Source organism: Aedes albopictus, chromosome 1 (genome assembly GCF_035046485.1).
Source record: "Aedes albopictus strain Foshan chromosome 1, AalbF5, whole genome shotgun sequence".
NCBI classification, from domain to species: Eukaryota; Metazoa; Arthropoda; class Insecta; order Diptera; family Culicidae; genus Aedes; species Aedes albopictus.
In genome coordinates this window covers 314,803,618-314,826,320 of record NC_085136.1, presented here as the reverse complement: position 1 = coordinate 314,826,320, position 22,703 = coordinate 314,803,618, and the positions used below count along the sequence as shown (strand labels likewise).

Genomic DNA, 22,703 nt, shown 5'->3' with positions numbered 1-22,703 from the left:
TTCGAATAATCAAAAAAGCCGCTATTTTATGTGCCGCATGCATGGCTTTGGTTGCCTTCCGCATTTGACCACTTCCGACGGTACACCTGAAACCGGTTCCAGGACACTACTGCTTTTCTCAAATATGATCTGGGATATTTTTCTTGTTAACCGTTAATCAGGTTATCTAAAAAAGCCATTTGATGTGGCGCATGAATGTATTTGGTTTTTTTTACATTTGACCATTTCTAGCGGGACACCCGGGGAACCGGTTCCGGAATACTACTGGTTGTCCCAAACATGGTCTAAAACTATTTTCTTGCTAATCGTTCATCAGATTACCTAAAGAGTCGCGATTTGATGTGTCACATACATAGGTTTGATTCACTTCTACATATGGCCATTTCCTGCGGGACACAGGGAACCGATTTCAAAACACTACTGGCAGTTTCTAATGTGGTCTGAGCCTATTTTCTTGTTAATCATTCATCGAGTTATCGAAAAAGCTGCTATTTGATGTGTCGCATGCATGGGTTTGATTCAGTTTTATATTTGATCACATCCGGCGTGACACCCGGACCGGTTCTAGAACACTACCGCTTTCGATATGGTCTAAGACTATTGTCCTGCTTACCGTTCATCAGGATATCGAAAATGCCGCGGTTTGATGTCGCATTTTCATATTTGGCCCCATTCTAGAGCACCGGTCTGGAACACGTAATTGGCCATAACTCCGGAACGGCTGGACCCCTTCTTTTGGAGTGAACATATACATAGCCTTTTCAGTACACTTGGTGTACGAGAAAGGCAAAAATAAAGAATTCGAAGATGGTATTAATTTAAAGAATTTGGATATTTACTCCTTGGGAAAACATTTCTTCTTCGAGAGATTCAAAAATATAGATTTTTTTGAAAACTTGGTAAAATGTTACTGTGACATTTAGAGAATTTGTTCTCTATTGGAGGATTCATCATCAGGTCTGAGTCCTTGTAGCTCCTCCCGGAGGGTTTGCAGAGTTACTTTTGTTTGCCTTGCAGAATATATCCACGGATAGCTTGGGAAATTTCTCCTGGCAAATTTTTAGAATTCTTTTTATGAGTTTCGGAAAATTTCTCGCGCAAAGCAACTTTTTAGGAATTTGGAAAATTCCTTGCAGGGCGTTTTGAGGATTCGAATATTTTCTCGTAGGAAATGAAGAGAATTATTTCTGTGGGATAACTTCTAGGAAAACTGGAGAAATATTTCTGGAAAATTTTGGAGAAATTTTCTTTGTGGATTTAGAGAATACCTCCTGGAACTCGGGAACTTCTTCCTGAAAAATTGGAAGAATTATTCCCGTAAAATTTAAAGATTTTTTTTACTACTGGAGTTTCTACTTGTAGACTTGGAAAATCCCTCCTAGAACTTCTGCAGATCAATTTTAAAAGTGTCAGCAGAGGAATTTCAAGATCTCTTCCTTTCAAATCTTGAGAATTACTGCGGTATAGAATTTCTCCTGTGGGATTGTGAAAGTTTTCCTTGAAAATTTTAAGAATTCCTCTACCCCAGGAATTGAGAAGAATTTGGTAAATTCTTCCTAGGAATTTGGATATCTAATGTTTCAAGATATTCTGAGAATTTGAACCATTCCTTTTGGTATGAAATGGGAATTATTACTGTGGAACGTCAGGAGATGCTCCAGCAGAATTTACAGAGCTCCTCTTTTGAAATTTGGAGATTCATCCAATGAAATTTTGAGAATCGTCGTGGGAAACTTGGTGAATTCTTCACGGAAAGTTTGAAAAACTCCAACTGAAGAATGTGGAGGACTCTTCTCGGGGAATTTGAAGAATCATTTCAAGAACTGCTTTGAAGAAACTTAAAGAATACCACAGGGGGCATGGAGAATTCAATGATTTTCTTCTTGAAAATTTTTAGGATTCCTTCTGTGATATAATGAGGTTTTCTCTTAGGGATTTTGTATAGTTTTTCCAGAAGATTTTTTTCGCGAGATTTTTTTCGCGAAAATTTGAAAATACTTGCCTGAGAATTTTATAGAAATTTTTCTGTAAAATCTAAAGCATTCCCTTTGTAAATATAGAGGATTTCTTCCTGTAGAATTGAGAGAATATCTCTAGAGGATTTGTGAATTATTTCCTAATGAATTTGATACTTCCGATAAAAATTTTGAGAATTACTTCTGATGAGTTCAAAAATTGCATTCTGAGGAATTCTGAGGAGCTTGTTCCTGAAAAATAAGGAGATTTCTTCTTTGAGATTTTGGAGAATCAATCCTGTGGAATTCGAAAATTTTTTTTTGGGAATCAGGAGAGTTTCAACATAAAAATATGAAAATTTACTCCTAGGGACTTTGAGGAATTCATTCTGATCAATTTTGAAAATTTCGTCTGGGGAATTTCAAGAATTCTTCCTGGTGAATTTGGGGAATTCCTTCGTTGAACACAGAGAACTCTACCTACGGATTTTGAGAGTTTCTTCTGATCATTTCAATAAATCCCTCCTAGGGATTGACATGAAATTTCAGAATGGGATTTGAATTTAATTTAATCTTGAGAATATCTTCCTTCTGCAGAGTTACAGGAATTCGTTATTCGAAACTGGGAGGTTTTGTTTGTTGAGTAGGGAGAATCCTTGTGGAAAACTTGGAGAATTTTTGTGGTGAATTTTGTGGTGGAGGATTTTGGTTCCACAAAGCCACAGCTCTGGAGGCGTGGGTATTCAAGAAAAACCATGCTAATGGTGACGGGTTCGGTTCCTGGTCGGTCCAAAAGCTTATAGTAAAGAGCATTTCCTTGAATTCCTGGGACATAGTGTATCTTCGTGGCTGCCACACGATATACACATGCAAGATGATCGAAAAACAGAGGTAGATCTTAGTTAATAATTGTGAGATTTCTCATAGAACACTGTTGAAACAATGGCTTCGTTCAAGTTGAGAAGTTAAGCCAAAAAGAAGAAGGAGAAGAAGAATAAAAATCCTCTCTTGGAAAATTTCCATAGTTTGTTCTATAGAAATCGGGAAAATAATCTTGGGAGAACTCTTGTTTGATAATTTGGCGTAAACTTCCTGGAAAATTTCTCCTAGTGAGTCTGTACAGATAATTTTAGAGAAATCGGAGAACCCCTCTTGGAAAAAAGGAGATTCCAGTAAGGAAAATTGTAGATTTCTTCAGCTGAGATTAGGATGGTTCGTCCTAAAGAAATTGAAGAAACCAAGTCGAAGAATTTGAATATTTTCTCTAGATTAATTTGAAGGGTTTTAAACCTCCAGTGTTATTTGGCGATTCAATTTTGGAAAAAAAAAATGTAAAATTTCACTCAGATATTCTCTCTCATTATGAACTCCTCCAGGAGGTTGTGGAGAATTGCTTCTGATAGATTTGGATGATTGTTTTCTAAGAGAGTTTAAGAAACCAAACGTTGAAAATTGTTCTTATGAATTTCAGAAAATTCATACAGAAGAATTCCTTTCGAGAATTTGGATAATTCCTCTAGTGGTATTCGAAGAGTTTCTATTGATTTTAAGGAATTGCAGTTGAGAAATTTAAAGAATTCTTTTTGGAAGATTTGTAGATTTAGATTTATAGTGAGTTTTCTGTGGAATCTGAAGAATTTCCGATGTAAAATTTGAAGAAATGTTCCTGGAGAATTTTTAAAATACCTCCTGAAAGAGTAAGAGCATTCCTCCTAAGAGCTTTAAAGATCCGCAGGGCGTGCACAAATAATTGGATTCGAATTTATAGCTTGGTGTCATCTTAAGAATTTGAACTACATTCCCTACGGTTATTATTATTGGCTCTTTATTATGGGGATTTTCAGCCCGAGGCTGGTTCATCCCCACACCGCATCCCCTACGGTCGTTTTAGAATAACTCCTGTGGAATTAAGAGAATGTCTATTAGAGAATTTGGTTAGTTTTTCTGAATAATCCGGAGATTCCTTGTTCGGGGATTTGAAGAATCATTCCAAAAATTCCTCCAGAGTAATTCAGAGACTTCTTCTGGAGGAATTCGTGGAATTCTTTGTCAGGAATTCGAAGAATGAAACTTGGAAAAAAAATGAAGAATTCCTCGTAGACATTTTTGAGAATTCTTCCTGTGGAATTTTTAGAATTAGGAGAAAAAGTAAAAGCAAAAAATCGGCCAAAAATTGCTACGTCATTTATGGACGCTCCCTAACGTAATATTTGAAGTGCACAGGAAAAACTGTGACTGAAGAATTCGTAGGATTCTTGCTAGGAAATTTGAAAAATCATTTCGAATTTTTTTCAAGCGAAAATCATAGAATTTTTTTGTGAGGAATTCTGAGAATTCTTCCATGGGAGTTTGTAGAAACTCTGATTAAGATTGAGATGGAATTCAGAAGTTTATTTCTGAGAAATTGTTTCCTCTAGGTGGAACTTTATTGTCCTAATATGAACACTAAAGAGTTTAGAAAATTCCTGTTCAGATATTTTAAAAAATTTGCCAAGGGAAATCAAATGCTTTCACCTGGGAGTGTAAAAATCTTGGTAAAAACTTTTTCCAGAGTATTTGTAGAATTATTTCTAGCTAGCTGTCCCTGGCAAACTTTGTCTTGCCTACTGCGTTTTCTACGTTTCATGTCTTAAGATATATGGAGCTATGTCATAGTTCCCAAAAATAAAATTTACCAATCATGCTTTGTATTTTTTTTAAATCAGAATTCCTGATTCCATTTGTGACTAACCTTCTTGAATTTTTTTGATTGTATTTTTCTGAGTAAGTATGGGTGGATTGTCCGCCAAGCAAAGCTCGGGAGAGAATTTGCAAAACAATGTTTAACAAACCCATGCTTCAATCTTGAATCAGACTTCAAGATGAATGCCTGGATGAAGCAATTTAGGAGAAGCATCATTCCTGCTTCAGTGGGAAGCTTTCCCAGATTCTGTGAGATTATTTCCCTGTTTCTGTGAGCCACTTTTTTATTTTCAATGAGAAGCCTTCCCAGTTTCAGTGAGAAACTTCCCCACCTTCTGGGAGATACCTTTCTAGCTTCTGTGAGAAGCTTTCTCAACTTCAGTGATAAGCTTACCCAGCTAACTACTGTGAGAAGGATTCCCAGCTTCTGTGAGAAGCTTCTCCAGCTTCTGTGAGAAGCTCCCCCAGCTTCTGTGAGAAGCTAATCCAGCTTCTGTGAGAAACTTCCCCAGCTTCTGTGAGAAACTTTCTCAGCTTCTGTGAGAAACTTCCTCAGCTTCTGTGAGAAACTTCCTCAGCTTCTGTGTGAAGCTTCTCCAGCTTCTGTGTGAAACTACCCCAGCTTCTGCGAGAAGCTTTTCCAGCTTCTGTGGGAAGCTTCCCCAGCTTCTGTGAGACGCTTCCCCAGCTTCTGTGAGAAACTTCCCCAGCTTCTGCGGGAAGCTTCCCCAGCTTCTGTGGGAAGCTTCCCCAGCTTCTGTGGGAAGCTTCCCCAGCTTCTGTGGGAAGCTTCCCCAGCTTCTGTGGGAAGCTTCCCCAGCTTCTGTGGGAAGCTTCCCCAGCTTCTGTGGGAAGCTTCCCCAGCTTCTGTGGGAAGCTTCCCCAGCTTCTGTGGGAAGCTTCCCCAGCTTCTGTGGGAAGCTTCCCCAGCTTCTGTGGGAAGCTTCCCCAGCTTCTGTGGGAAGCTTCCCCAGCTTCTGTGAGAAGCTTCCCCAGCTTCTGTGAGAAGCTTCCCCAGCTTCTGTGAAAAGCTTCCCCAGCTTCTGTGAGAAGCTTCCCCAGCTTCTGTGAGAAGCTTCCCCAGCTTCTGTGAGAAGCTTCCCCAGCTTCTGTGAGAAGCTTCCCCAGCTTCTGTGAGAAGCTTTCCCAGCTTCTGTGAGAAGCTTCCCCAGCTTCTGTGAGAAGCTTCCCCTGCTTTTGTATGAAGGTTTTCCAGCTTTTATGAGAAGGTTTTCCAGCTTTTGTGAGAAGGTTTTCCAGCTTCTGTGAGAATCTTTCTCAGCTTCTGTAAAAAGCTGTTAATAGCCTTCTCAGCTTCTGTGAGAAGCTTCCCCAGCTTCTGTGAGAAGCTTCCCCAGCTTCTGTGAGAAGCTTCCCCAGCTTCTGTGAGAAGCTTCCCCAGCTTCTGCGAGAAGCTTCCCCAGCTTCTGTGAGGAGCTTCCCCAGCTTCTGTGAGAAGCTTCCCCAGCTTCTGTGAGAAGCTTCCCCAGCTTCTGTGAGAAGCTTCCCCAGCTTCTGTGAGAAGCTTCCCCAGCTTCTGTGAGAAGCTTCCCCAGCTTCTGTGAGAAGCTTCCCCAGCTTCTGTGAGAAGCTTCCCCAGCTTCTGTAAGAAGCTTCTCCAGCTTCTATGAGAAGCTTCCCCAGCTTCTGTGAGAAGCTTCCCCAGCTTCTGTGAGACGCTTCCCCAGCTTCTGTGAGACGCTTCCCCAGCTTCTGTGAGAAGCATCCCAGCTTCTGTGAGAAGCTTCCCCAGCTTCTGTGAGAAGCTTCCCCAGCTTCTGTGAGAAGCTTCCCCGGCTTCTGTGAGAAGCTTCCCCAGCTTCTGTGAGAAGCTTCCCCAGCTTCTGTGAGAAGCTTCCCCAGCTTCTGTGAGAAGCTTCCCCAGCTTCTGTGAGAAGCTTCCCCAGCTTCTGTGAGAAGCTTCCCCAGCTTCTGTGAGAAGCTTCCCCAGCTTCTGTGAGAAGCTTCCCCAGCTTCTGTGAGAAGCTTCCCCAGCTTCTGTGAGAAGCTTCCCCAGCTTCTGTGAGAAGCTTCCCCAGCTTCTGTGAGAAGCTTCCCCAGCTTCTGTGAGAAGCTTCCCCAACTTCTGTGAGAAGCTTCCCCAGCTTCTGTAAGAAGCTTCCCCAGCTTCTATGAGAAGCTTCCCCAGCTTCTGTGAGAAGCTTCCCCAGCTTCTGTGAGAAGCTTCCCCAGCTTCTGTGAGACGCTTCCCCAGCTTCTGTGAGAAGCATCCCAGCTTCTGTGAGAAGCTTCCCCAGCTTCTGTGAGAAGCTTCCCCAGCTTCTATGGGAAGCTTCCCCAGCTTCTGTGAGAAGCTTCCCCAGCTTCTGTGAGAAGCTTCCCCAGCTTCTGTGAGAAACTTCCCCAGCTTCTGTGAGAAGCTTCCCCAGCTTCTGTGAGAAGCTTCCCCAGCTTCTGTGAGAAGCTTCTCCAGCTTCTGTGAGAAGCTTCCCCAGCTTCTGTGGGAAGCTTCCCCAGCTTCTGTGAGAAGCTTCCCCAGCTTCTGTGAGAAGCTTTCCCAGCTTCTGTGCGAAACTTTTCTAGCTTCTGGTAGAAGTTTTCCCAGCTTCTATGGGAAGCTTCCCCAGCTTCTGTGAGAAGCTTCCCCAGCTTCTGTGAGAAGCTTCCCCAGCTTCTGTGAGAAGCTTCCCCAGCTTCTGTGAGAAGCTTCCCCAGCTTCTGTGAGAAGCTTCCCCAGCTTCTGTGAGAAGCTTCCCCAGCTTCTGTGAGAAGTTTTCCCAGCTTCAATGAGAAGCATTCCCAGCTTCTGTGGGAAGCTTCCCCAGCTTCTGTGAGAAGCATTCCCAGCTTCTGTGAGAAGCTTCTCCAGCTTCTGTGAGAAGCTTCCCCAGCTTCTGTGAGAAGCTTTCTCAGCTTATGTGCGAAACTTTTCTAGCTTCTAGTAGAAGTTTTCTCAGCTTCTATGGGAAGCTTCCCCAGCTTCTGTTAGAAGCTTCCCCAGCTTCTGTGAGAAGCTTCCCCAGCTTCTGTGAGAAGCGTCTCCAGCTTCTGTGAAAAGCTTCCCCAGCTTCTGTGAGAAGCTTTTCCAGCTTCTGTGAGAAGCCTTATCAGTTTCTTAGAGAAGCTTTCCCAGTTTCAGCGAGAAGCTTACTCAGTTTCTATTAGAAGCTTTCCCAGTTTCATACATTGGAATTGCTAACCGATCGAATCTACCCCATCCCACGGTGCCTAATTTCAAATACATTATTGCATTACGAGAACTCCTACGATGAAGGATTCATTCGGTTTCCACTTTGGACCCCGAAGCTGCTTTCTCTTGTTGTGGGAGTGTGTATGGTTGTGGCATCAGATGGGGGAAGGGGTGCTGATTTCGGACGGATCGGAGTTTAAACTGTCAGTAAAAGTTATGAATGGAGATAATTTATCCAAAAGTTTCGACTTGGTCTGAAGAGGGTGGTGGCGATGGTGGCAAACTGAAAAGCTCGGTTTCGCCCGGTTGCAATTGAAAGTCGGTGGTCGGTCGTCAGAAGTTCAGATTTCTGATGTAATTGGTTGGATCCCGTAGCTGCCGGACGTCGGCTGTCGGTCAACCTTGTGTGTGTGTGGAAGGTGGTGGGACCTGGATATCGTTACTGACCGGAATTGTTGCAAGTTGAAGGGTGGCTTTCCAGAAGGATGGGGGAGGGAGCTTGTTTACTTCAATTAGCTCACAACATTTCTGTGCTTTTAGGGAAATGGAGTTGGTTCTCTGGAAATGGCAGGGTGGTGGCTCGTCCATTAGACACAAGCACACAGTTACATATGCGGTAAGAGGATTGCCTTGGTGAGATGATTACTCGAGCGGAATGTGCTGTACGTACTATGTGGCAAGGTTTTGTACCGAATACAGTCAGTCAGCAGTGTGGGAAAGCTCAATTGCTGCACCGTAATGCCACTCCAGGGCGCGGTAAATGGCTTTCCGGAATTCAATTTGGGAAATTGCCACTTGGTGGCTGTGATTTATGAAAATGTTGTTCGCCAACTGGACCGACACCCGATTTCTTACTTCCGCTAACGGAATACGGAATATCAAGATACGTTCTTCAAGGACCGCCTGTCATTGACGAAGCCATGCTTCCTGGTGCTCTTTTATTTCATACGTATGGGATACGACCATCGGAATAAATACCTGCACTCTACTATGGAGGTATTCACTTGCCTTGCAAAGCCAGTAAGTGCCGGATGCGGAAACGTAACATCAAATACCTAGTGTACAACTCTTGTTTTTACCACACCTTCCCATCAGTAGGTCGGCTCCAGAGGCACACCTCCCCATACAACTGCGTCCAAGTCCAACTACCAGGAAAGAGGTATGGGCCCCCAGCCAGCCGGACCCAGATATCGAGAGGCTCACCGAGCTGACCGGAAATGGAATGAAAATAACGAGCGGAGAATGGCCGCCACAGCCCGTCACCGCCACCAAGTGCCAACGCCACACCGCAATGGTTGGCAGTTGGGAAAACGAGAAAACTATCGATTTAATAGCTACCTACGGAGAAAAACAGAACACACCAGCCAACCATCAGCCACATACAAGCGATGACAACGTGCAAAGCCACCACCATCCTGATGTGGCTTTGGCTTTGGCTGAGGGAAGGATATCAGATGGGGCTTCGTGGACTCCCAGGTAGATTTAATGTGGTCGTTGCAATTGTCGGGCTTGTTGGAATGAATGAAAAACATCACTAGCAATAATGCATTATCGATTCAGATGCAAATGGCCGTTGAATGGTGTTTCTTGTGGCTTTGTTTGTCGTTTATTTTTTACGGTCAATGAGCTGTTCGTTTGAAATAGATTGAATTAGTTTAAGGTCTATAAATGTTACTATTTTTTTTTGAAGCACAGTCAAACCAATAAATCATCATTCATAAAAGCTAGAGAAATTCCTAGGGATATTACTAGAGGAATTTCCCCAGGAATTCGTGGAGAACTTCCTGTCGGGATTCCTGGAAGAATTCCTGGAGGAAATCCTGTAGAAACTCCTGGAGAAATTTCTGGTGAAATTCCTAGAGGAATTCCTCAAAGAATTCCTTGAGGCATTCTTTGAGGAATTTGTGGGAGAATTCTTGGAAGATTTCCTGAATTAATTACTGGAGGTATTCCTGGGAGGATTCCCGAAGGAAATCCTAGAGGAATTCCTGGAGGAATTCCTGGAGGAATTCCTGGAGGAATTCCTGGAGGAATTCCTGGAGGAATTTCCTGGAGGAATTCCTGGAGGAATTTCCTGGAGGAATTCCTGGAGGAATTTCCTGGAGGAATTCCTGGAGGAATTTCCTGGAGGAATTCCTGTAGGAATTCCTGAAAGAATTCCTAGAGGCATTCCTGGGGGGGGGGGGGGGGCGGAATTCTCAGAAGAATTCCGGAGGAATTCCAGAAGAATTCCGGAGGAGTTCCTGGAGGTATTCTCGGAGGCTTTTCAGTGGGAGTTCCGCCGAGATGAACTAACCTCGGGTTGAAAATCTCGTTAATAAAGAAAATATAAAAAATGTGGGAGTTTCCAGAAAAATTCGTAGGGGAGTTCCCAGAGGAAGTCCTGGAGGAATTCACAGAGGTATTTCAGGAGGAATCCCTTGAGGAATACCCAGAGAAATTTCATAAGGAATTCTCAGATATTTTTTTGGAGGAAATTCCAGGAGTAATTCCCAGTAATCATGGAGGAATTCTTAGAGGAATACCTGTAGGAGTCCCTAGAGGAATTTCTGGAGGACAACCTCTGAAGACGCCTGAAGCTGCCTAAAATCCCCCAAAACTTTCGAAACCCTCTGGAAGCTCCTAATTCGCATTAATCTTCCGGAAACTCTCTGATTTCCTAAACTTCCTTGATTCCCTTTTGACAACCAGTAATCCCATTGACACCATATGTTTTACGCAACTTCTGAATCTTAAAGTTCTGGCTTAACCCTCCTTATGTATAATGGTAATTGTTGACCTCATCCGTATACTACGTCAGCGAACTGTTCCCAATGTGATGCATTAGGAAGGTTGAAGAGACGAATGTGTTCACTTTTGCCCGAAGTGTCTATGGAATTCAAACGTGTTGGTATAAATTGAAGTGCCATTCCATCCTGCATGAAAAATATACAGGGTGTTAGGTTCGTGAGTGCAAACTTTTTAAAGGATGATAGAGGACCATAAATGGTAAAAAAAATTGTTCTACGCATATGGTCAAATCTCAACCGTTACGTAGTTATTGAACTTCCCATGTTTTTGACTCTCATTGTCTTTACTGGCTATAACTTGAAAATGGTCAAACTTATCGCAATTTTTTTTACCCTTATTCGAAAGATTATTCAATTTTCTTTCAAATGGCATCTTTGAATCGACTGGTTTAGTTAAATAACTAAGTTTTCTAGAGCAAAATAGCTCAAAATAGTGTGTTTTAATTTGTTTTTATCAATTATCTTTGAAACATGCGTAATAGACTAAAATTCTTTCTGTGGCAAAGTTGTGGCCCCTGTTCCACTTTACAATTCGTTCTTCGGCACCACACTTCTAGCTCTTATCGTTTTCTTGCAATTTCGATCTAAATGTGCGGCACAGTGGGCAAAAAAGTGCTTACCTTGACAGTTGCAAAACTATGACCTAAAATGAGATGTTTAAATCAAAATTTCAAGAAAACGATAAGAGATAGACGATTGGTATCAAAGAACGAATTGTAGAGTGGAACTTTGCCAAACTTTGCCAAACAAATAGGTTTAATTTATTACGCATGTTTCAAAAATAATTGACAAAAACAAATTAAAACACACTATTTTTAACTATTTTGCTCTAGAAAACTTAATTATTTAACTAGACCAATCGATTCAAAGATGCCACTTGAAAGAAGATTCAATAATCTTTCGGATAAGGGTAAAAAAATTGCGATAAGTTTGACCATTTTCAAGTTATAGCCAGTTAAGGCAATGAGAGTCAAAAACATGGGAAGTTCAATAACTACGTAACGGTTGAGATTTGACCATATGCGTAGAACAATTTTTTCACCATTTATGGTCCTCTATCACCCTTCAAAAAGTTTGCACTCAGGAACCTAACACCCTGTATAAATCAATATAAAGAATTCCGGCTGCATTCAGGTTTTTTTTATATTTATACTGGATAAAAAGCCCAAACCGCAAAGTTGATATGCAGGTAATTTTTCTTTTATTCCATGGGTTTATGGGCACGCACAACCACATAATTATTGCTTCCTGTTGATACAGACTGATTTACAGAAGTGGATTTGATCGCGAACTGTTGTCTGTTATTGCTTCCTATCTGTTTCATTTCATGATGGTAAAAACTACGCTCACACTGAGCGAAAAAGATTGGTAACTACAAATAATTGTTTTCAATAATGGTTATCGAGGAATTGAAGCGGTATTTGTATCTTGATTAACACTGAATTGATTTCAATTTGGGCTTATCCTGGAGCGGAAGGAATTATTTTGTAATAATTAAATAATTTGGATCAACCAATAAGAAATATTCATTCCTACATTTTCAATTAGTTATATTGCCGCTCCATGCAGAATCGCCCCAAGCAGCCTCGGGCAGAATTTCCTCATATTAAACAGTTTTAATCATAAATAAAGTATATTTGCTTTAATTCTAACATCACTTTAATGGGGAAATTGAATAAACGCAGTGGTGTCATCGAGGTTACTCCAAGTTACTCACTGAGTAACCAGCTCTTGACATAAAAAAAACAAAATTAATTTCTTACAAGCATGAGCGCCCACTCCACAAAATTCCCCGGAAATATCTTTAAAAAAAATACTATCAAAGATTCACACCTAAATTTTCTCCAGGGAACTCTAGAGTTTCTTACAGGAATTTTTTGAGATATTTCATTAGCTATTTTTCCGAAATTTCTCAGATGGTAATGTTAGAAAATCTTGCAAATCTTGCAATAATGCATGAATTTCGTCAGAAAATATTAGTGATTCCTTCAGAAATTCTTTGACAGATTTCTCTGGAAATTCATCAAAGGATGCATTTGGAAAACATTTCATGGATATCTTCAGAAATCACTCCATGGATTTCTGTAAAAATCCTTCTAAAATTCCCAAAGCGATTCATTCGAAAAATATCCCAGAGAATTTAATAAAAAGTCAGCCAGGAACTAGGCCAGGAATGCCCTGGAAAATTTCTCCTTGGATTTCCGGAAATGATCCATGGATTCCAACAGAAAATGTTCAAAAAAATCCGTTCTCTCTTTTTATGGTTACCTTTCGATAGTTTATTTAGAACATCTGCCATGGATATCTTCAGAAATTGCTCTAGAATTTCATTTAGAATTATCCTCCAAACATTTCTCCAAGAACTCTTCTAGAAAACCTTTCGTTGGTGTCCTCAGAAATTCTTCCATCAATTATTTCAAAACTCCGGGATTTCTCTAGAAATTCTTTATGAGATACCTTCATAAATTTGACCAAGGATTCCACCAAGAATTCATAAATGGATTGCTTTCAAAATTGATCCATGGATGTTTTCAGAAGGTTTCTTTTAGAAATACCCTTGAGAAATTATGAATACTTTTATGCTAATTTCCATGAGTTCATCCTGATACTCTGCCAGAGATTACTTCTAGAGATTCGTTTAGAAAACTCTTGCAGGGATTCCTTTACAAATTTCTTCAGGGATTACATTACAAATTCTTCAAAGGTTCCTGTAGGAATTCCTCCAGATATTTCTCCATATATTTCCCCATTAGTTCCTCCGGCATTTTCGTAAAGGATAACTCTAGAAATTTCTCTGCGGATTCTTTGAGGAACTATTCAGAAATTCCTAGGAAACATTTCTGAATAAGTTCCTCCAATAATGAAGTACTTCAGTATTATCTCGAGTTTTTCAAAGGATATTTACAGAAGCCTATCTAGGCGTTTTTCAAGTATTCCTACATTATTTTTTCCAAAAATATATCTACAAATTGCTTCAGGAACACTTTCAAAAGTGCTTTCAGCGATATCTTCATGCAATCGAAAGTTCTAAATTCATCCGTAAAATTTCTCCACGATTTTTTTTAAGAGCTTCCAGACTACTTTTGGAATTTTATTAGAGGATTTCTTTAAAAAGAAATCACTCAAAGGGGCTTTTCCCTCTTTCTAAATTTTGGTTAAATATAAAAACTAACTAACTAACTAATTAGAGGATTTCTTCAGAAACTTTCTCAAAGATTATCTAACAAAATTTTCTAAGAATTCCGCCCAAGGCTTTGCCGGCAAATTCATCAGGATATTATTATAGGAAGTTTAAAAAAAACTTCCTGCTGGTATATTCCGAAAAATTCCCTGGTTTTTTTTCAGATACTCCTCTGGAAATTAACCCTCTAATACCCAAATTTTTGATTTTGATCTAAATATCATTTTTCGTCATCTAAAATCGATTTAAACATGTTTTGGAAGATGATTCTTTTTAATTCTCGATTTCGTGAATTTTAGTTTTTGATTTTTCTAATTTTTATTTTTGAACATCCCCACACTTTTATATTTTTCCTGGAAGCCAATTTGGGGAACGGATTTTTTGAGATGAAAACATTTTGAAATTTTATAATTACTGTTGAAATATTATTATTTTAAATTTTTTTCACAGAAAATTTTATTTTCCGTGTTATTTTAAGGAAAATAATTTTAAAGTGTATTCGATTCCCTTAAACTATTAAACAAGGATAGAATGATTTGGGAAAAATTTAAAATATGTTAATTGTAGCGATTCAATACAAAATAAACAACGACTTCTGAAAGGTGACTAAAACATCAATTTTTCAATGATTTTAAAAAAATGTAAATACGCTTTAAAATACACCAAAAACCATTTTGAGATATACAGAACAGTCCTAAATATCAGCCAAAAATATAAAATTGATTTTCCACGAAACAAAAATTACAAAAATGCTCAAACTATACCCCGTCTAAAGGCGGGATTGGGTATTAGAGGGTTAATTCAAAAGTACTTCCTGAGATTTTTACAGAAACTTTACTGGAGATTTCTTTAAAAAATCTTTGAAAATTTTTTTCAAAAATGTCCGCATTTATTTCTTGTGATATTCCGTTAGAGATGTATTCAAAAATATCTAAGAGACTTCAACGGAGTTTAAGGAATTTCTTCAGGAATTTCAGTTTGGGTTTCATCAACAGTTCTTCCATGGAGTTTTACAGAAATTAATCCGAAAATTTCTTTAAAAATGTTCTATAGAGGTTCCTCTGGAAATTTGCAATTTTTTTTTGGGATTGCTCCTTTGGCTACTCTGGGATAACAACCTGAAGATACCTCCTTAATTCCTGAAGAAATTCCTTAAGATACCTCCTTAATTCCTAGAAAAAAAAATCATAAGAAACTTCTTATGGAACTCTGAAAGATATCTTGTACCGTAAAATGGGGTAACTTTGACAGTTTTTCCCAAATATTTTTCCATGTAACAGTATTTTCCCTAGTTTTATAATTTTACAACAAGTACTGGGGTATCAGTTATCAATTGCAATTGAAAGATCCGATAATTTGAAATATAATGAGTGACTTTTAATTTTTCATTTCCACAAGAATCATATTTTCATTTTGGGGTAACTTTGATAGCGCCCTGAAAAAACACATCAAATCCTAAAAAAACATCACATCTTGAAATCTAAGGAGTATGAACAAGATGAAAGAAGCCTTGTGGAGTATAGTATATTGAAATTTTATAGTAAAATATGGATTTTTTAACAAAATTCTACAAGAAAAAATGAGTTTGTTGAGTACTGAGAAAGAAATTGTGAGTTTAGCTATCAAAAATCATAATCATTGTAAAATATATATTTTTAATGGTACATCAACATATGATTACATGCTAAATGGTAAATTCTCTTTTTTTAGGTTGTTTCTGAATGTTTTATAAGAAAATTTTGAACACAACAATATAATTTACATGAAAGTACAATGGCATTGCATACTTTTAGGCGTTTATTGGTGTATGGAGATTTATGCCCCAATTTACAAAATTGATTCCAGTTTGTTAAAACACACTTTGTTAAGAGATTCAAGGGCAGATTTTGAATCTACAAAGATGGATCTACCGAAAATAAGTGGCCAATCATTGAAGAAATAGTTGAAACAAAGTCGTACAGCAGTTTGTTTGAAGGGGTTGACAAATGACAAAAATATCAACAATTTTCATTTTTGCCCAAAAAGTTGAATATAAACTCGGTTTTAATGAAAATACGTTTAAAATAGACTTTCTTATGTATAGTTTTGATCTACGTTTGCCTTTTTCTTAACTGATAGAAGGAATCATAGTTGAAAGATAAATTATACCATTCCTGTCGCACTATCAAAGTTACCCGCATTATCAAAGATACCCCATTTTACGGTACCGACTTTTTCGCAGAATGAGTGTTATTACATTTGTACCTTTTAATTCCGCCCTATTTTGCTTATCCTTTGACAGGTACGCGAATTTCGGCTACCACTTGTAATCTTCTTCAGTGGGTAACTGACACGGAATTAAAAGGCACAAATGTGATTACACTCATTCTGAAAATTATTCCAATTCTAAATTGCTTTAGATATTTCTGAAAGGAGTCCTGCAGCTGTTCGTAGAGAATTTTCTGGAGAAATCTATTGAAAATGTCTGCCAAAATTTCTGCAGAAATTTCAGACAAAGGTGCTGGTAGAATTCTTGTGTAAATCCATCAATAAATTTCTTAGAAATCTCTGGAGGAATTACAGTAGAAATCCTTAGGAGAACTCCTGGAGATATCTCTGGAGCAATAAATAGCACATTTTTTATACAATTTCTTCAGGAATAATTGCATAAAAATACTTGAAGAAAAATCCATGAAGGAGTAGTTTCTGAAAGATATCCAGCAGAAACAAAAAAAAAATCATCCTGGAAAATATTTTAAGAGAACTTCTGAATAAGTTTTTGTAAAACTGTTTTTAAAGAATCTTTCTGGAAGAACAGGAGAGAATCTTTGGAGAAATTGCTCAAGCATCACTGCAAAAAAATATGGAAGTGTACCTGAATTAAGGTCTGAATAATACCTAAGCAATCCCTTGAGGAATACCTCGATGAACATCTGGAGAAACCACTTAAGGGACTTTCATAATCTCCTGACAATTCTAGTGAAAATTTCAAATTTCAAATAAGGAAACTCTGGAGAAATTTCAACAATAATTCCTGAAAGAGTTCCAAGAAAAAATCTGCATTTCTAAAGAAAACCTCTAGAATTTTTTGAATGAATCTATGAAACAATCTCCGAATCTCTGCCAATATTTTTGCAGTGATTGCATCTTTAGAAGAAATCTTTGGAGCAACTCCTTGATAATTCTTTGAGAAATTTGTAGAATTCTTGAGAAATTTCTATAAGAATTTTAATGGAAAAATCTTACAGAAATATTTGAAGAAATATATGAAAGGATACATGCGTAGCAATCCTTGATGGTAATTCCTAAATAATCGCTAGAGAAATCTCAGGAACATAGAGTAAAAAAATCGAAGATTGAAAGTGAAGATTGACATTCTCATTTTTTCATTCGTGTTTGGCCACATTCATTGTCAGCTGAATGCCTCTCTTTTTTCATTCAATTCTCTGTCACGAATATTTTTTCGCACGTCGTAAAATGTCCAATTTCTATTAACAGACGCACAATCCGACTTAATGGACAAATAGAGAACATAATAAATATTCTAATTAACTACTATTCACAAATTTTGTGGTGATTGGAAGTATAATCGGGAGTTATGGTCCAGTTATATTTCTCAGTGAAAATTTTCAGTGACAGAAAAATTTATGAATAGGTGAAAAAATTCATTCACCAAAATGAATTTTATTTTGATCCCTCAGTTGAGAATTTTCAAAATTCACGTTGAGTTTCACTCACTGAAAATGAAAATTTTAAACTCTGCTCAGGAAGAATTTCTGAACGAATCTTGCTTGAATCATTCTAGAAAATCCTGTCTACAAAAAAATCCGGAAAATGTTGATACATCTTGAAAGAGGAATCCCACTCCCGACAAACTCACAAATTGTGAGTTTTTTCTTCGGAAGGGAAGTAAAGCGTGAGTCCCGAGATGGACTAGCCTAGGGCTAAAAATCTTGTTAATACAGATAACAAAAAAATACCTCCAAGAACGTCCCTCCCGCAATAATTACAGAAAAAATCGTGAGAATTTCAGTAATTTGAAGTCATCCCTATGAGGGTTTTCCATTATAGGGGCCGCTGAGATTTGGAAATCTTGAGTAACCAGCTCTGATTTCACCATGGCAGCACTAAATAAAACTTGAAGCCGTGCTTTTGTAAAATATTGCATCAATGAGTTTTTATTGAATTTTGCATGTTCTCCATACACTTTGTTCAAGCTAGGTTGTTTCCAATGACCCCAATATAGCGTTGACCCACTCCACAGAGAGGACACACAAATGGGATCGTGTTTCTCAACTCAAGTGTCTTTGCGATCTGATTACTTTTCTCTCCCTACCATCCCTGGAAGCCAATTTCAATTTTCTGGTGAATTTATCCACCAGAAAAAAAAAACACATCTCAATTCTCAAGTGTCGGGCAACGGGACGTACAAACGAAGGGAGGAAAAATCAACAGCCAGCTCGTTCAAACCACCAGAATGATCCCACTGCCACAATTGGATCCAACAACGGTGGCGATTCACACAGTTCCACACAGTTGACGAAATCGGAACGAAAAGGAACAAAAATTGCCAAAAATGGTTACTCTTCTGCATTTTGTCACCAGCACCACCATCATCGTCGCAGACCGCCTGCCGGCCAACCAACTTAGCAATTTCGGGAATTTAAAGTGCTCATTTCACTCTCTTGGAATTGTTTGCTAAATTTACAGCTTTGGCGAGTGGTGGTGATGAGGTAAAAATGTAAAGGATGTCTTAAAATTCGAGAACATAGTTTTTGGGAAACTAATAGGTGTTGAAGATTTAATTACTAATGTTTTAGTTTTTCAGTAGAAATTGAGCTAAAAACACATTGATCCATCCTTATTCTTCTTCTTTTTGGCGTCCCCAATGCGACAAAGCTTGCTTCTACACTTGACTCCATGAGCCCTTCCACAGTTATTAACTGAGAGCTTCCTCTGCCAATGATCATTTTGCATGTGAATATCGTGTGGCAAGCACGAATATACTCAATGGCCAAGGAAGTCGTGCCTTTAAAATATTCTGTTTTATTGGAAAAATGTGTTACTTGCGCGTTCCAATTTGTGGGTACCCGGGTACCCTTGTCGGCCTGTTTAGGGTGTTTTTTTTGTCGGACACACAACGGTTAAGCTCCACCCGGGTGGGACCTTTTGCTGAAATCATTGATCCCATTTATGCATGTGAATCCTCCAATAGACTTCTTTAAAATAGCATTCAACGGACTCCATGACTGGCGCGACCAGCAATCCGACAGCCGCTTCCCTCCACCACCCTCATTCAAATGGAATGAAAACAATCAAATTTCTTTTTTGGCCACACCGTGGGTGGCCTATCTGTTACTAAAGTATTTCCATTTTCATTCTGTCTTTTTTTTTATTGAGTAAGGTCAAAGCAGTGGTGGTTACATAACATTTTCATGAGAACTGTTGGGGGATTCTTTGGGAGATAATCAGTGATGTTTGAAAAGCGGATGATTTCCTTTCTCGGGAATAATGCATAAGAACTCCACATTTCTGAAGACCCGCAAAATTTCACGTCACGAATTAAAATTAGGAGAAAAGTAACTGTTTCATACATCTCTTGATTTAATTTTTATCATAGGAACTTCAAATGCATGACTGCATACTGGCAAGATGTACGTGATATCCTTTATCTTTTATTAGACATATTGCAGCTATCTGTCTAGCTACGTATGACTCTCAAAGTTTCTCAAAAACTTGTTAAGAGTATCTCCCTGAACTTGTCAGTTTTTTTTGCAATTTGTCAAGATGATATACCAAATCCTTTTTCTGAATCTGTAGGAACTCCTAAAATTATGCACCGTGAAATCCAAAATGTATAAAAATGAAGAGTCTAAAAGTGACTGCTGAATATTTTTGATCGTTTCTATCGGAAATTATTAAAGATATCTAGAAACAAATTCCGCGGAATCTAGAAAAAAAAATGGTGGAATTTACGCTTAATGGATTTTGATTTTGATGTCAGGATTCTGGAAGAATGCCTCTCAGGATTCTGGAAGAATCCCTCTCAGAGTTCTGGGAGAATCCCTCTCAGGATACAAGGAAAATCCCTCTCAGGATACAAGGAAAATCCCTCTCAGGGTTCTTGAATAATCCGGGGGAATCCCTCTCACAGTTTTGGAATAATCCGAGGTAATCCCTCTCAGGATTCCAGGGTAATCCCTCTCAGGATTCCGGGGTAATCTCTCTAAGGATTCCGGGGTAATCCCTCTCAGGAATCCGGGGAAATCCCTCTAAGGATTCTGGGAGAATCCCTCTCAGGACTGGGAGAATCCCTCTCAGGATTCTGGGAGAATACTTCTCAGGATTCTGGGAGAATCCATCTCAGGATTCTGGGAGAATCCCTCTCAGGATTCTGGGAGAATACTTCTCAGGATTCTGGGAGAATCCCTCTCAGGATTCTGGGAGAATCCCTCTCAGGATTCTGGGAGAATCCCTCTCAGGATTCTGGGAGAATCCCTCTCAGGATTCTGGGAGAATCCCTCTCAGGATTCTGGGAGAATCCCTCTCAGGATTCTGGGAGAATCCCTCTCAGGATTCTGGGAGAATCCCTCTCAGGATTCTGGGAGAATCCCTCTCAGGATTCTGGGAGAATCCCTCTCAGGATTCTGGGAGAATCCCTCTCAGGATTCTGGGAGAATCCCTCTCAGGATTCTGGGAGAATCCCTCTCAGGATTCTGGGAGAATCCCTCTCAGGATTCTGGGAGAATCCCTCTCAGGATTCTGGGAGAATCCCTCTCAGGATTCTGGGAGAATCCCTCTCAGGATTCTGGGAGAATCCCTCTCAGGATTCTGGGAGAATCCTCTCAGGATTCTGGGAGAATCCTCTCAGGATTCTGGGAGAATCCTCTCAGGATTCTGGGAGAATCCTCTCAGGATTCTGGGAGAATCCCTCACAGGATTCTGGGAGAATCCCTCTCAGGATTCTGGGAGAATCCCTCTCAGGATTCTGGGAGAATCCCTCTCAGGATTCTGGGAGAATCCCTCTCAGGATTCTGGGAGAATCCCTCTCAGGATTCTGGGAGAATCCCTCTCAGGTTTCTTGGAGAATCCCTCTCAGTATTCTGAGAGAATCCCTCTCAGGATTCTGGGAGAACCCCTTTCAGGATTCTGGGAGAATCCCTTTCAGGATTCTGGGAGAATCCCTTTCAGGACTTTGAAAGAATCCCTTTCAGGATTTTGAAAGAATCCCTTTCAGGATTCTGAAAGAATCCCTTTCATGATTCTGGGAGAATCCCTCTCAGGATTCAGGGAGAATCCCTCTCAGGATTCTGGAGAATCCCTCTCAGGACTCTGGAGACTCTCTCTCAGGGTTCTGGGAGAATCCCTCTCAGAATTCTTGGAGAATCCCTCTCAGGATTCTGGGAGAATCTCTCTCAGGATTCTGGGAGAATCTCTCTCAGGATTCTGGGAGAATCCCTATCAGGATTCTGGGAGAATCCCTCTCAGGATTCTGGGAGAGTTCCTCTCAGGATTCTGGGAGAGTTCCTTTCAGGATTCTGGGAGAGTTCCTCTCAGGATTCTGGGAGAATCCCTCTCAGGATGCTGGGAGAATCCCTCTCAGGATTCTGGGAGAATCCCTCTCAGGATTCTGGGAGAATCCCTCTCAGGATTCTGGGAGAATCCCTCTCAGGATTCTGGGAGAATCCCTCTCAGGATTCTGGGAGAATCCCTCTCAGGATTCTGGGAGAATCCCTCTCAGGATTCTGGGAGAATCCCTCTCAGGATTCTGGGAGAATCCCTCTCAGGATTCTGGGAGAATCCCTCTCAGGATTCTGGGAGAATCCCTCTCAGGATTCTGGGAGAATCCCTCTCAGGATTCTGGGAGAATCCCTCTCAGGATTCTGGGAGAATCCCTCTCAGGATTCTGGGAGAATCCCTCTCAGGATTCTGGGAGAATCCCTCTCAGGATTCTGGGAGAATCCCTCTCAGGATTCTGGGAGAATCCCTCTCAGGATTCTGGGAGAATCCCTCTCAGGATTCTGGGAGAATCCCTCTCAGGATTCTGGGAGAACCCTCTCAGGATTCTGGGAGAATCCCTCTCAGGATTCTGGGAGAATCCCTCTCAGGATTCTGGGAGAATCCCTCTCAGGATTCTGAGAGAATCCCTCTCAGGATTCTGAGAGAATCCCTCTCAGGATTCTGAGAGAATTCCTCTCAGGATTCTGAGAGAATCCCTCTCAGGATTCTGAGAGAATCCCTCTCAGGATTCTGGGAGAATCCCTCTCAGGATTCTGGGAGAATCCCTCTCAGGATTCCGGGGTAATCCCTCTCAGGATTCCGGGGTAATCCCTCTCAGGATTCCGGGGTAATCCCTCTCAGGATTCCGGGGTAATCCCTCTCAGGATTCGGGGGTAATCCCTCTCAGGATTCCGGGGTAATCCCTCTCAGGATTCCGGGGTAATCTCTCTCAGGATTCCGGGGTAATCCCTCTCAGGATTCCGGGGTAATCCCTCTCAGGATTCCGGGGTAATCCCTCTCAGGATTCCGGGGTAATCCCTCTCAGGATTCCGGGGTAATCCCTCTCAGGATTCCGGGGTAATCCCTCTCAGGATTCCGGGGTAATCCCTCTCAGGATTCCGGGGTAATCCCTCTCAGGATTCCGGGGTAATCCCTCTCAGGATTCCGGGGTAATCCCTCTCAGGATTCCGGGGTAATCCCTCTCAGGATTCCGGGGTAATCCCTCTCAGGATTCCGGGGTAACCCCTCTCAGGATTCCGGGGTAATCCCTCTCAGGATTCCGGGGTAATCCCTCTCAGGATTCCGGGGTAATCCCTCTCAGGATTCCGGGGTAATCCCTCTCAGGATTCCGGGGTAATCCCTCTCAGGATTCCGGGGGAATCTCTCTCAGGTATCCGAGGGAATCCCTCTCAGGATTTTTGGAGAATCCATCTCGGAATTCTGGGAGAATCCCTCTCAGGATTCTG

At 40.3% G+C, this 22,703-nt stretch overlaps 1 long non-coding RNA gene across 1 annotated transcript in view; it reads left to right on the top strand.

The window, feature by feature from the left end:
• LOC134285753 (uncharacterized) overlaps positions 1-22,703 on the top strand; it is a 232,177-nt gene that overhangs the window by 165,805 nt on the left and 43,669 nt on the right. The gene's annotated exons all lie outside the window — the stretch shown is intronic.